General features: G+C 41.6%; 2 long non-coding RNA genes across 2 annotated transcripts; both read left to right on the top strand.

Moving 5' to 3' along the window:
- Positions 1–8796: 8796 nt before the first annotated feature.
- On the top strand, positions 8797–10469 carry LOC146577652 (uncharacterized). Its single transcript, XR_014891424.1, has 3 exons — positions 8797–8880; positions 9990–10137; positions 10243–10469. It is a non-coding gene; the product is annotated as an uncharacterized LOC146577652 (long non-coding RNA).
- An 80-nt stretch (positions 10470–10549) lies between these two features.
- LOC146577651 (uncharacterized) lies at positions 10550–12066 on the top strand. Its single transcript, XR_014891420.1, has 3 exons — positions 10550–10809; positions 11495–11677; positions 11772–12066. It is a non-coding gene; the product is annotated as an uncharacterized LOC146577651 (long non-coding RNA).
- Positions 12067–13704: the final 1638 nt, after the last annotated feature.

The following is a 13704-nucleotide window of genomic DNA, read 5'->3' as shown; positions in this document are numbered from 1 at the left end:
CAGTACACACATTTATATGTGTTTGTATATGAATATTTCATACTTTAAGACTGCCTGTTTATTTAAGGGAGATGAACAAAATACATTGGAATTGTACAAAATAATATCATGGATGATAAATTAAATAGATTTTAAGTAGATGCTTGTGCATTCTTAAAGTCTTATATGTTGAACTGAACTATGTGATCTGTTCAAAGCCTTAATCTTAATTTGAAGTGAAATGTGCATTTTGAGTTTATACACTATGTATATAAGGCGACCGTTTCCTTTTGCAGTATTTTTGTGTGGTGTACTTTTCTATGTCTTAACAAAAGGGGAACAAAGGTGTTTAAGTTCACCTAGGATGATGTGTTTTAATTTTCACATGGTCTTGCTTGAATTTGACCCTGACAAAGGCGTATGAACTCTGTCAGCTGTTTGGAGTTTCCATTTTCTAAACTTCTACATTCTGAACCTTCTTCAGCTCTGAACAGATGATGAAACACTGAATGATTTCAAGCTCACACTTTGTCTAATAAACTTACATCTTTCATTCTTTATACAGATTGAGTCTCTGTGGTTTGTCAGAGATCAGCTGTGATTATCTGGCAGCAGCACTGAAGTCCAACCCCTCCCATCTGAGAGAGCTGGACCTGAGCTGGAACAACCTGAAGGATCCAGATGTGAAGCAGCTGTCTGATCTTCAGCAGAGTCCAGACTACAGACTGGAGACTCTGCTGTAAGTAGAGTGATGGAGTGAGTGGGTGGTGCTGTCAGCAGTACTGTACTAAACACAGTCAGTATGAAACAAAGATCCAGTGTTTCCTGTAAAGCTGCAGCTTCTCAGTGAAGCTGTGAGAGGAGAATGGTGACAGGCTTCAGGATTGGACACAAACACTTCCTGTTTCTGACCTTTATGGTCACCATGGTAACGGCTGACACGCTCTGATCAAACACTGTCAACAGCCAATCAGCTCTCTGAACAAAGCAGCACGCAGACCAATGACTGCATTCGTTTCCAAGTTTAAAGCAGTGAAGAACACAGTCTGTAGGTGAGGAAGAATTTAGTGAGAGCAGATGTTTGGATGGAATTCCTCCAGTTAACAGCTGGAACCGTCCATCTGGATTGTTGGGCTTGTTGTTGGGGTTCCTACAGAGCTCAGAGTGGACACACCAAGGTTCTTCTAATGAATGAAAGTCCAAACTCAAACTAGGAGGGAAAAACATTTTCATCAACTTCAATAAAAATCCAAAGATTAGAAAAAGTGAAGCAACAATGAGTCCTAGTACAGTCCCAGCACTGAAGTCCCTGCTGCTCTTTATACTGGATGTGCTGCATCACTGACTGACAGCTGATGAAGAGTCTCTGGAAACACTCGTTTATCTCCTCTGCTCTTCCTTCTTCTCTCTGCAGGTGGTGGTGATGATGGTAAACAGGACGGTGTGTGTGCTGAGAGAGGAGGAGCTGTGTCCTGATGATCCAGAGAGGTTGAAGCAGCAGCAGCTTGTGTGTAGAGACGCTCTGACTGGGCCATGTTACTGGGAGGTGGAGAGGAGAGCTTCATCCAGCAGTGACTGACAGAGGAATGAGAAGAAGTGCAGATGACTGTCAGTGCTGCAGAGTGAACTGCTCTGAGAACAGCTCCACTGTCAGACACAATGTAGAGTCCAGCATCATCCCTGTGTGTCCCTCTGGATCTGACAGAGGATCATCAGTGTATCTGGACTGCTCTGCTGCTGCTCTGTCCTTCTACAGTCTCTGCACAGTCTCTGTCTGACTCTGGCTTCAGACCCTCCTGGATCAAACTCACCTGGAAAGACTTTCAAACATCACTCAATAGATTTGAATACAGAATATATTTGATATATACTGTAGATGTACTGTAGAGTTGCAGTTTGTCACTTGTAAATACAGTCTGTGAGCAGCTGTGAGCTGAAAGATCTTTCTAGAAACAGGAAATGTTTTCACTCTTCTGTTGCTTTTTCATATATTTCCACAACATTAATATTGATCCCACCTGTCTCACCTGTTTCATGCTTTTATACATAATAACAGGACACGTGTGATCTGAGCGCTGCTGTGGTTGCTGTGCTGCACGTCTTCATTTAGATAACAGAGACATCTAGTGGTTCAGAGGGAGAACTGCAGGAGGTGGAGCTGTGTTTTAGCATGGAAAACTTTTTATCTTTTAGGCGCAGATACAAATATGACAAGTATCAGTGTGAGATACAAAAGGTCACATCAGTCAGCAGAGGGAACAGTGATCACACAGCAATGTAAGAATAGAAACATAACAGTGAATCTGGACATGTATACAGATGGAAGCAAACAAACAGGATGTAACACTACATTAAAGCCACAAATGGGAAGAAAACAAACACAAAGGAAAATATATTTGATCTCAGGAATCCAAATCAGATGCTTTAGAGCAGGGGTCGGCAACCCTGGGCACGCGTGTCACAGCTGGCAAGCGAAGGGTTAACTGATGGCACGACCACAGCTGGACTGGCCATCGGGCATACTGATGGTGATTTTTCGTTTTTCTGGGCCAATGATGTTTTTTTATGATTTTTTTTTTTTTGTAACGGTATAAACGATGGAAGGTGGTGGATTGGCCGGATGCTGGTCGATGTGTAGAAATAAGTCAGTTGTTTGGTGGTGGCTATGGCGGAGCTTCCACAGAGGCAGCAGGTGGATGAGGGAAAGGGGAGGCAGGAGGAGCAGAGACCCGAGGCGGCCGCCGGTCCGAGTGTTGGCCCCCTTGAACTTTCCCACATTTTGTCACATTACAGCACAAACATGAATCAGTTTTATTGGAATTCCACGTGAAAGACCAACACAAAGTGGAACGGAAATCATACATGATTCCAAACATTTTTTACAAATAAATAACTGCAAAGTGGGGTGTGCGTAATTATTCTGTCATGGAAAAACACACTGCCATCAACTGTTTTGTTTTTGTCAAAATCACTGTAATATAATCACTGTACCTTTATATACATGTGACTTATATTAATGCTGCTGCCCTCTTGTGGCTAAAGTGTAATTATGTTCTTGTTATTAGGGAAAACATTTGAGAGTAACATGACAAATGAGTCAGCACTTTGGCTTCAGCTTAAGAAATCCTCATTTTTATGTCATCGGTTATAGTTGCATGTATTCATTATCATAAGTTAACCTTTAATATTGATGTCTTAAATTGATTTTACTTAAACTAGCAATAATTTTATGGTTGCATTAAATAAATGCATCACTAATGAATGAACTATTTCAGTAATTAATTTAAAAAATCTACATAATCAATTAAAGATATATATTAATAATGAATTATCCATTAATTTCATTTAAAATTTTTCAATATTTGTTTATATACAATTCAAATTAGTTAATTACATATTTAATCAATTATTGGTTTGTTTTCTATTTTGATTATTTTACTGACACATTTAATGAATTATTTAATGATGTATTTATTTAATTCACGTTGCTACTCCTGGCCCTGCATCGCTGTTCATAAATACATTTTATTTGTCAGCTTCACCCATCAAAGTCAGGGGGCGGGGTTAATGCTGATCAAGTCAAAACCATTGCTTTGCTCTTGTGGGCGTTCTTTTAGTGGGCTTTTCTGTCACGGCCTGCGTGGCAGACTATGATGAGGGGAAGGAGGACCCAAATGCCAACACGTTCTCACTCCTGTATGGAGGACCACAAGAGCCACGCGCATCGAAATAAAGAATTCTGTGCTTAAGTAATGAATTATAGAATAAATTCTGCATTTGTAAATTCATTTTTGAATTCCCATTTAATAAACTGATTTTTGAAATGCTTTTAAAAACTGCATTTCAAAATCCTTTTTCCAATTGCACTTTAATAAACTGCATAAATTGCATGAAAGAAGGGATCCTGCAGCGAAACGGAGAGCCCAACCTCTGACTTAGTGCCTGTTTACTCAGTCTGACCACCTGTGAAGTTAACGCGCTAACGTGGCTAACGCTAGCATCACCACACGTAGCCCCGTTATTTTAAGGTCATCTTAGCTCATGAAAGTTTAACGTCGCAGCTGTACGAGCTAGCTACGTGTTTTGTAAGCTGCTGTGCTCTTCACAAATAAAGCTGGAAGCAGCTCAGACTATTAGAACCAGCACTGAGGCCTGTTACATTTATGTTAGAGCAACAGCTGCAGCCTTTAAACTAGCGATTAAAATGCTGACAGTAATCAGAATCAAAAACGGTTTTATTGCCAAATGTTGAGCAGGTTTACAACATTAGGAAATTGCTGCGGTGCTTCAGTGCAAACATACTGTCATATAACACTTAAATAAAAATAAAAATAAGGATTAAAAGTGCTAAGTAGATAGATATATACATGAGTGCAGGTGGTGATCAGGGCCAAACATGGAATGATGCAGTGAACACAGCGTAGGGTCACGTGGTAGTGGTGGGAACAGTCATACGGTTATTGTTCATGTGTCCAACAGCAGAGGGGAAGAAACTGTTCTTATGGCGAGAGGTTCTGGTGCGAATGGACCGGAGCCTCCTGCCTGAGGGGAGCAGGTCAAACAGACTGTGTCCAGGGTGAGAAGGGTCAGCTGTGACTGAGCTGCACGCCCCAGTGTCCTGGAGGCGTACAGGTCCTGCAGAGATGGGAGTCTGCAGCCAATCACCTTCTCAGCAGAGCGCACAACATGCTGCAGTCTCTGTTTGTCCCTGATAGTGGCTCCAGCGTACCACACGGTGATGGAGGAGGTGAGGATGGACTCGATGATTGCAGTGTAGAATTGCATCATCGATCATATAATCCATTGTTTCAAATTAGACCTAAAACTCCCCCTTTTGACACATCTTCATGTGTCAAACAAAACCACAACTAGAAAATTAAAAGAAAAAGGTTCATCAGATCATTTCTCAGAAAACCTCAGCGATTCTCCTCTCGAGTATATTTGCTCCGGGCCTGCAAACCTGTGTTTAAATAATAAAATCAGTTTAATTATCATGTTCGATCTTTTCAGCTCCTGGCTCCACCCAGAGCCTGCATCCCCAGAACGACCTAGAAACAAAACCTGTATATTAGCATCAACTTCACATTTAAACTCAGTTCCCCCCCTGTCCTTCCCTCACTGTGATCCACTCTGTGCTATAAGAAACTAAACTTAAAACACAACAGTTATCAGTCATGTGCTTCATACAAAATGTGCGTATGTTTTAGTTTCACGTTGATCCTCTGAGTGTCATGGTACTTCTTTTAATCTGACTTTATCAAATCGAACCAAAATAGGTTTGCTGTCTTTACTTTGCTCGTTTCCCTCCAGCACCACCTCGTATCACCTGCCCTTTCCCTTGGACCAGTGTTTGTTGTTCCATAACTGGATTTGGAATGTGACAAGTCCACCAATCCCCTATATAACTCCTACATTTGGCTTTGGTTCTATTTTCCTTCTATAAAATGTCGTTGACTTCTACAGTGGCCTGCTTTGGTTAATGGTAACATCAGTAATATCAAACATTTTCTCCCCTTCAGCATTTGGCATTTTCCCAACAATATAATGTGACACCATCATCTAAACCCAGTCAATAAAACAACATTTTCTTAAAGCAAACATCAGCAACCCAAAATTAGCCGCCCAAGGGTGGAGTCTGCAGCTCCACTCTCATGTGAACCTTTTGGTCTCCCTCTCTCTCTCTTGTGCTCCTGCCAAAAGCAAAGCAAAGCATCCACCCTTTTCTTACCGGCGTCATGAATTGTTTGTCAACATCTACTCATCCTAACGCTGGTCCAGTCTTTGTCACGGCTGCACAGCAGACAAGTGGAGCCTCACGCACAAAGCATCAGAGTCTCCACCCTCATCAATATGAGCTCATTTATTTGTTCTTTCTTTTGTTTTTAGAAAAAGAGTTCTTTATGATCTTGGACTGGATTGACTCGCTGCAATCCTTTTAGACAGGAACTCGCAGGTTCCCACAGGTGACCTTTTCCTCAGCCCATTGTAATCTGGAAAAGCTCACCTTATATTTGCTCTCACAACAATGTTTTACAGCGCTGTTAATTCAATCTTGCAGGCCTGCTTAGAACAAAGGAGGAAAAGAGAGCTGATTATTAGCTCATCAGAGCACAAAACATCATCACCAAAGGGGGCGACACCTGACAGTTTTCTCTAAGTGCACTGTTACAGAAATAATGAGCCGCTCCTCGACATGTCCATGTTTAGTAAAACTCCCTCTATTGAAATAAGAAAACAAGCCAAAGCTAACTGACAGAATGAACCCATCACTAAAACAACAACCCCAAAAATCTTCATCACAGAAAAGTTTTGCTTACTAATCGAACAATATGTTGTGGGAATTAGAACTTTCCGGGCCATAAAGCTTTTGCCCGACTCTTGGCTTAACTAATACTGACATAGTCTGAAATCAGACTTAAAGTCACTCCCTCTGTTCATTTAGGATAAATGTATCTATATCTGATTTAGGCTAAGTGCCTTTTGTTTAGATGAACTGCTGGACTTCCAGACCAGCAGGTTTAGGGAAGTCTTTATGGGGTCACACTCTGACCCCCCCCACCACACACACACACACACACACACACACACACACACGCACGCACGCACAGGCAACGTACTCTTTGTTTGTATGTAGACGTCATATGTTAATGAACGTCATATGTATATTCATGTAACCTCAATAAAAGAGCAGTGTTACGGGGGAGCGGACGAGAGCAACTGGGGTGAAGCGAAGGAACGGCGTTTGTCCGGTTCTCTCCCGTGCACGGGAAACATAAAGAACTTTGCCTACTCGTGTCTTGCTTTGCTATGTAATTAAATTGTCCTTAACGTTCCAACGAATAGGTTTATGCTACAAACCTATCACTGAGGTTAACTACACAACCCCTCGCCACCTCCTTATACACAGGAGTGAGTACAAAAGGGTTCGTACGGACGCATCAGCCGGCCGTCCTTCTGCTCGACACTGTTAGCTGAAAGATGATCGGATCATCCTCTGTCCTGTATTTAAGGCTGAGAGTCTTTGTCCAGTCTCTTTTCCACAGCTACTGTCCACAGCACTGATCCACCTGCAGCACAGCCCCACTCAGTTGTTTTATGATTTACATTGTGCACGTTTCCCTTCCACTGAGCTTACAAAACCTCTGACAGGAGAAGTCAGGCATGTGTTTCCCCCACCTCCCCTTTTAGGCAGTAATAAAATAGAAAACAAACAATCAAACAGGCTAAAGCTAGAGCACAAGCAAAGACAGCACCGGTGACTAAGTTCTCCCATACTGGACGTACGCTACCACGTGGGCTCAAACAGCAGCACATCAGCTCAGTTTACATACTGTTGACATCTTCATCAGAGGATCAGCAGGGAGCGCTGCTGAGCTGCAGTGGTCTCCACCAGAGTGACGGAGCAGGAATCACAAACAGCACAAACCCACCGTGTTGTTTCCTCCCTGTTCAGGAGATCTGAGCCCCCATCCCTTTTTTTCATGTTGCAGCTCTGCACTGCAGGCCCTGAACGCCTCCCGGTTACCCTCAGTGTGCTTAGAGTTTAATTTACAACCTACGAGCTCACAGATCATCTGCAGGCAGGTGAACGAACCCTTAATGTGAGGATAATAGCAGAGCTGAGCTGAGGTCAGAAATAGTCAGGAACGGTGTCGACACAGTGAAGTCAGCTGTTTGGGAATTTGTCTGATTATCAGTTTGAGGGGGGTCGGTGTTAAGTAACAAAGGCGGTGTAGGATGGAGAGAGGAGGAGGGAGGGAGCAGTGATGATATGAAGTCAGAATACACATGTGGCAGACATAAGGGGGTCAGACAGGAGCAGCATCAGTCTCTGCTCTGTTTTGTTAATAACGTAGAAAAATAATTTTGTACAATCAAGCTACATCGACGGACGCTTTACCTCACGTACCCTAAAATGAAAAAGTAGTGACAGTAAGACGGAGGCTGCACATGACACCATGACTGAGTTCACAGCTGTTGCTTTGATTCTAACGTTTAAGACTTTTGGCATCGACTCCGTTTTAATAAATGAGTGCTGGGAGGCGTCGTTTGACTTCAGGAGCTCCTGCGATGCTCCTGCGATGCTCCTGCGATGCTCCTGCGATGCTCTTACTCTGCGGGAGAAAACCAAAAACCAAAAGTAGCAAACATGGAGCGATATGACTCGTTTAGATTTTGGGAAACGTGCATCGACAGGTACACTCTTAGAAAGGATGTGTTAAAAAATGACACAAAAAATGTGTTGTTACACTATTAACACATTTTGTGTAAATTTTAACATAACATGTGTAAGAAAATGTGTAAACATTGAAAAAATGTGTAAAACGCTTAACACACTTGATGTGTTGCACAGTTTAACACATTTTGTGTGTTATTTTCAGAATCTAACAACAGGACCTAAAATTAGCAGCTCAGTAATTTGATGCTAGCCCTGTGTTTAGTGAAATAAATTGTAGATTAACAATGTATTATAACTATATTAACTGAATAAATAAAATGTTTAGTTATTGTTTGTTTTCCTTAATCCTTTCCTCATTACTTTCAACAAATAAAACATTTTATAATGTAATGTGGACCAAGGTATGGTGTACTAAAATTCTGAAAGAGGATTAATTTTTTATTTCTCAATATGTATGGCATACCAATTAATGGCGATGGCTATACTATAAGCATAAGTATCCACAAAGAACAGGCTTAATTTTGACCGTAACATGTGAATACAATTGAAGCAAAAGTAGAAAATGAAATGAGTAAGAACACACATGCTTAAAATTGAAACAAATTCTGCCCAGCAACATGACATACCGGCGGCGGCGGGAAGGGGGCGCTATCTTTCGCGCCAATGAGACAAAGGAGACAAAGATGGAGGTTACGTCGCCTAGTATGTTGTCAGACCTTACAGTAAGTAACATTTACCAGTTTATCTTAATGTACTGAAAATATGCCGGGTTTCTGGAAGAATGTGAATTTATATAAAATATAGGAGTTTAGAGTTTAAGTTAATTACTGCTTAACTATACCTAGCTAACCTTAATGTAACAGTCTTGCTAACATATCCTACTCTTAATTTTATTATTAGTTCTTGGATTTCGTGCCATACTCCATTAGAGTTAATGTGTTTTGGTAGTATTTTTATGTATTACTTTATTCATGTATTTATCTATTTACTTTATTTATGTATTAGAGTATTCAGAAATTGCTCTTAGAACCAGTGTGGTAGTTGGCTAGCGGCTCCGACAGGCATTATGTTGTCTATGAGCAACGCCAGAGTCAGCACCTAACCGTAGCAGTGTTGAGTAAAATGACAATATTGTCGTTAGCTCTGAATATAGCAAATGTAGTTATCACCGCGACCATTCGTTTACTAGCAGAGAATAGGAATAAAGACTGAGTAACTTTAACATGAAATATACCTCATATTGACAGAGATAATTATTTTTTCAAGCAGTTAAAGCAGTTTTTGCATCTAGTATGATTAACTAAAGTATGTGCACATTCTTTTTTAAGGCTTATTGCTGGAAACATGCTCTGATATAGTTTCTTTTTTATGCAGAACTTCTGAGGAAGTAATAGTCAGTGTTATTTAAAAAACCAAACAACAGCAACTTGACCATGCAAATTATCTTACTTATTTAGCCATGTGTTTCATTTTTTCAGCACACATATGACAACTTAGAATCTGTCAAAGTCCTTGTAACCACTTTTATAGATGAGAAAGAAATTTGTAAAAAAAAAAAAAATTCTTATTGTCAGCAGTGCCACAGACATCAGACATCACTATTAGTCAGGATCAGATTTATTCACCAAGTAGCAACTAGAAGATAAAATCAATTTATTTATTATTCAGAATTTCTTTTAGTCATTGCGTTATAATCACGTAGTTAAGAAACCGCCTTCTTCTGCTGCAGCTTTTTGAGTAAACTCGTGCTTTTATGCTCTGTGGAAATTTGCTGTCATGACTTTGAAGATTATTGCAGAGAGGTAAAGTGTCTGGTGTTGCCTTTACACAGTCTACCATTACCACAGAAGAACAAAGTCAACCCCTGAAGTCACTCAGGAAAGCCCCACAGATTCTTAAGGAGTATGAAACCTGTCGGTGCCATCGAGGAGGCTCCTTGTGAAGACTTGCATTGGGGATTTGGTGGAGAGGTGTGGTTAGTAAGTATCGCACTTTACTGTACTTTGTTAAAATTTTGCAATGAATGTTTTCCTTTAAAAATGTTGAAGTGCACAGAAGTAAAAAAGTTTACCTTTGTTTTCCAGTTACCCTCTTAGTGCAGAGAAGCTAACTGTAGCAAAAAGCATCCTCACCACTTTTCCACCCTTAAGTGGCAGGACAGGGGGAAGGATTTGTAAGTAAATTTAGCATTTTAATAATGTAAATTCCACTACATACTGTAAATTGCACTTGTTCCCACTTACTGTGTATCGTTTAACCTTTATCTAATTATTTATTAGAGCTTTTTTTCTCAGTTAAAATTGCTCAGCTGTTACCCATATACCTCTGTCCTTTCTTCCTCAGGAGCATTATTATGAGCCAGTCTCTCATTGTGGATTCCGAGAGACTAAACTGCGCAACCTTAGACGGAATCTCGACCAGGGGCAGAGACATTATAAGAAGCGAAAAGTGACAGATGACTGTGGTGAAGACAAGAAGCTCAGGCGAGAGGATGGGAATACCAGCAGCACAGATGAGTGGGTCACCCAAGTTATTGCGGCCCTCAGCTGAGAACCTTCCAATTATCATGTCAGGCATGGAGGAAACATACACCAGTCTCAGAGCCTGGAATATTCGGAGAGTACCCACGGTTTTTGGACATGCCAAGTCTGGTAAGTTGCTTGGTTCTCTGGTAATGGTTTATGTACTCCTTCTCCACTCAGTTGTGTTTTGCATACAAAGTATGTAACAGGAGTCGATACATTTGGAGGTATGTTTATGAGCTCCTAGTGAATATTTTGAAAGTTTTATAACTTCAGAGTTTGATCATTACTCCCTGCGCACTGATTACAATGAGCATCACTTTTCACATGGTCCAAAATCTTAGTCGTACCACCAAATGACTATCTAATAGTAGGGACATCAAATGACAATGCAGAAAGTGCTGCTTGTGGAAGTGAAAACCCTACAAAAAAATCACCTAAACCTGTATGAAACTCTGCTTTCAGCAGCACTATTTTCAACAAAAAAGCTCTACAGGACAAACCGCAGATAGACAACATAAGAAATTGTCTGCTAGAAAGTTGAACATCAGCTAAAAAGTCCTAATTTTTTCTCAGGGTCTGATGGGACCCAAATCATAGCTAAAATTAAGGAATAATGGACTTGTATTCAAATACCACTCCAAGTAAATTGTTGTTTAACTGTGTAGGTAAGCTAGATGTGGAATGGGTAACAGAAATGTGATACTGTAAAGTTTGATCTTAGCCATACAGCTACCAAATGGACAGAATGTACTTTTGATTTAATGTATTTAATGCTTCATTTTAAACTTAAACACTTCTTTTATTTCCGTAGGCTGGACTTGGAGTTTGGCAATTTTACAGGAGGAAAGGTGGATCTCTTTTTGCGAAAATGGGAAGCCAGTATCATTCCGAAGCTCAAATCAATAGCTGCCCTGGAAACAAGAACCCCCCCGCCATGTGTTAACACACCTACTCCCACCAGTTGGTGCCAGTCGTTGCAGCCTTTTTTGCACTGGTATGTATTCAGTAAAGTTCTCACGGTATTTACCTGAGGAAAGCATTTGTCTACACCTCACTGAATACTATCTTTATCTTCCCCCATCTCCAAGCCTGGAACAAGTATTGCATCGCTTTGCAGTGATCCTGAAGCATCATCCACAACACACCAACCCCAGCTGATATGCATCGGTGATCTAAAGAGGGCAACCAGGCAGTACATCATTGTTGCTAAGAATGACAGAGTAACCATTTCTCTGAATGATGGCCTGACGTGTGCTGTGGATAAGCTTTTCAAACTGTACTGGGTATGTAACTTGTCCTATCCAGCACCACTTGGCTCCGTCTTCACCTTCTTTGATTTTGTCTATGACCTGCCGCTGTCCACCCAAAGGAAAACCAAAGTACTGGAGCTGATTACACAGATTAAAGGATGCAAGTAAAATGTTCACCTGTCCAAAATGTAGAGAGTCTCTGTTCACAGAGGTGAGAAACCTCATTTGGCATCTTTGTCAAATACACTGCTTATCAGGACTGACCATTTTTATGCCTATGCAGTGGAAAGGTCAGACAATATGAACTGATTGGCTGAAATTTTTGATTTTTGTATTTAAACCCAAGGTACAAAATTGTATAACCTGGATGCTATATTCGCCAAAATGTATGTTTTTCTGTTTGCATGCAACTGCACATTTGTTAAATGTTGACAATTTGTTGAAGATGACAATTGTTACCTTTAAAAATTTTAATTCATGTATTGTCTGGATTATATCAGAACATTATATATATACACTCAACAAAAATATAAACGCAACACCCTTGTTACTGCTCCCATTCCCCATGGGATGGACGTAGAGACCTAAAATTCATTCCAGATACACAATATAACCATCCCTCCCAAACAGTGGTCACAAATCAGTCCAAATGTGTGGTAGTGGGCACATCTGCTATATTGAGATAATCCATCCCACCTCACAGGTGTGCCACATCAGGATGCTGATCTGACATCATGAGTAGTGCACAGGTGTACCTCAGACTGCCCACAACAAAAGGCCACCCTGGAATGTGCAGTTTTTTGCGCCATTGGAGGTCTGGGGACCCAGAACCGGTCAGTATCTGGTGTGACCACCATTTGCCTCATGCAGTGCAACACATCGTCGCATGGAGTCTATCAGATTGTCAATTGTGGCCTGTGGAATGTTGGTCCACTCCACTTCAATGGCTGTGCGAGGTTGTTGGATATTCGTGGGAACTGGTACACGCTGTCGTATACGCCGGTCAAGCACATCCCGAACATGCTCAATGGGTGACATGTCCGGTGAGTATGCTGGCCATGCAAGAACTGGGACATTCTCAGCTGCCATCTGCCCTGAACAATGTGAACCATGATTCATCCGTGAAGCGCACACCTCTCCAACGTGCCAGACGCCATCGAATGTGAGCATTTGCCCACACAAGTCTGTTACGGCGACGAGCTGGAGTCAGGTCAAGACCCCGATGAGGACGACGGGCATGCAGTTGAGCGTCCCTGAGACGGTTTCTGACAGTTTGTGCAGAAATTGTTTGGTTGTGCAAACCAATTGTTCCAGCAGCTGTCTGGGTGGCTGGTCTCAGACGATCTTGGAGGTGAACCTGCTGGATGTGGAGGTCCTGGGCTGGTGTGGTTACACGAGGTCTGCGGTTGTGAGGCCGGTTGGATGTGCTGCCATATTCTCTGAAACGCCTGTGGAGACGGCTTATGGTTGAGAAATGAACATTCAATGCACGGGCGACAGATCTGGTTGACATTCCTGCTGTCAGCATGCCAATTGCACGCTCCCTCATTGCTTGTGGCATCTGTGGCATTTTGCTGTGAGACAAAACTGCACATTCCAGGGTGGCCTTTTGTTGTGGGCAGTCTGAGGTACACCTGTGCACTACTCATGATGTCAGATCAGCATCCTGATGTGGCACACCTGTGAGGTGGGATGGATTATCTCAATATAGCAGATGTGCCCACTACCACACATTTGGACTGATTTGTGACCACTGTTTGGGAGGGATGGT

The sequence above is a fragment of the Mchenga conophoros genome, linkage group LG3 (assembly GCF_057382185.1).
Source record: "Mchenga conophoros isolate Kocher_MC1m ecotype Shallow Benthic linkage group LG3, M_conophoros_male_GT1.1, whole genome shotgun sequence".
NCBI lineage: Eukaryota > Metazoa > Chordata > Actinopteri > Cichliformes > Cichlidae > Mchenga > Mchenga conophoros.
This window is presented reverse-complemented; position numbering and strand designations above follow the sequence as displayed.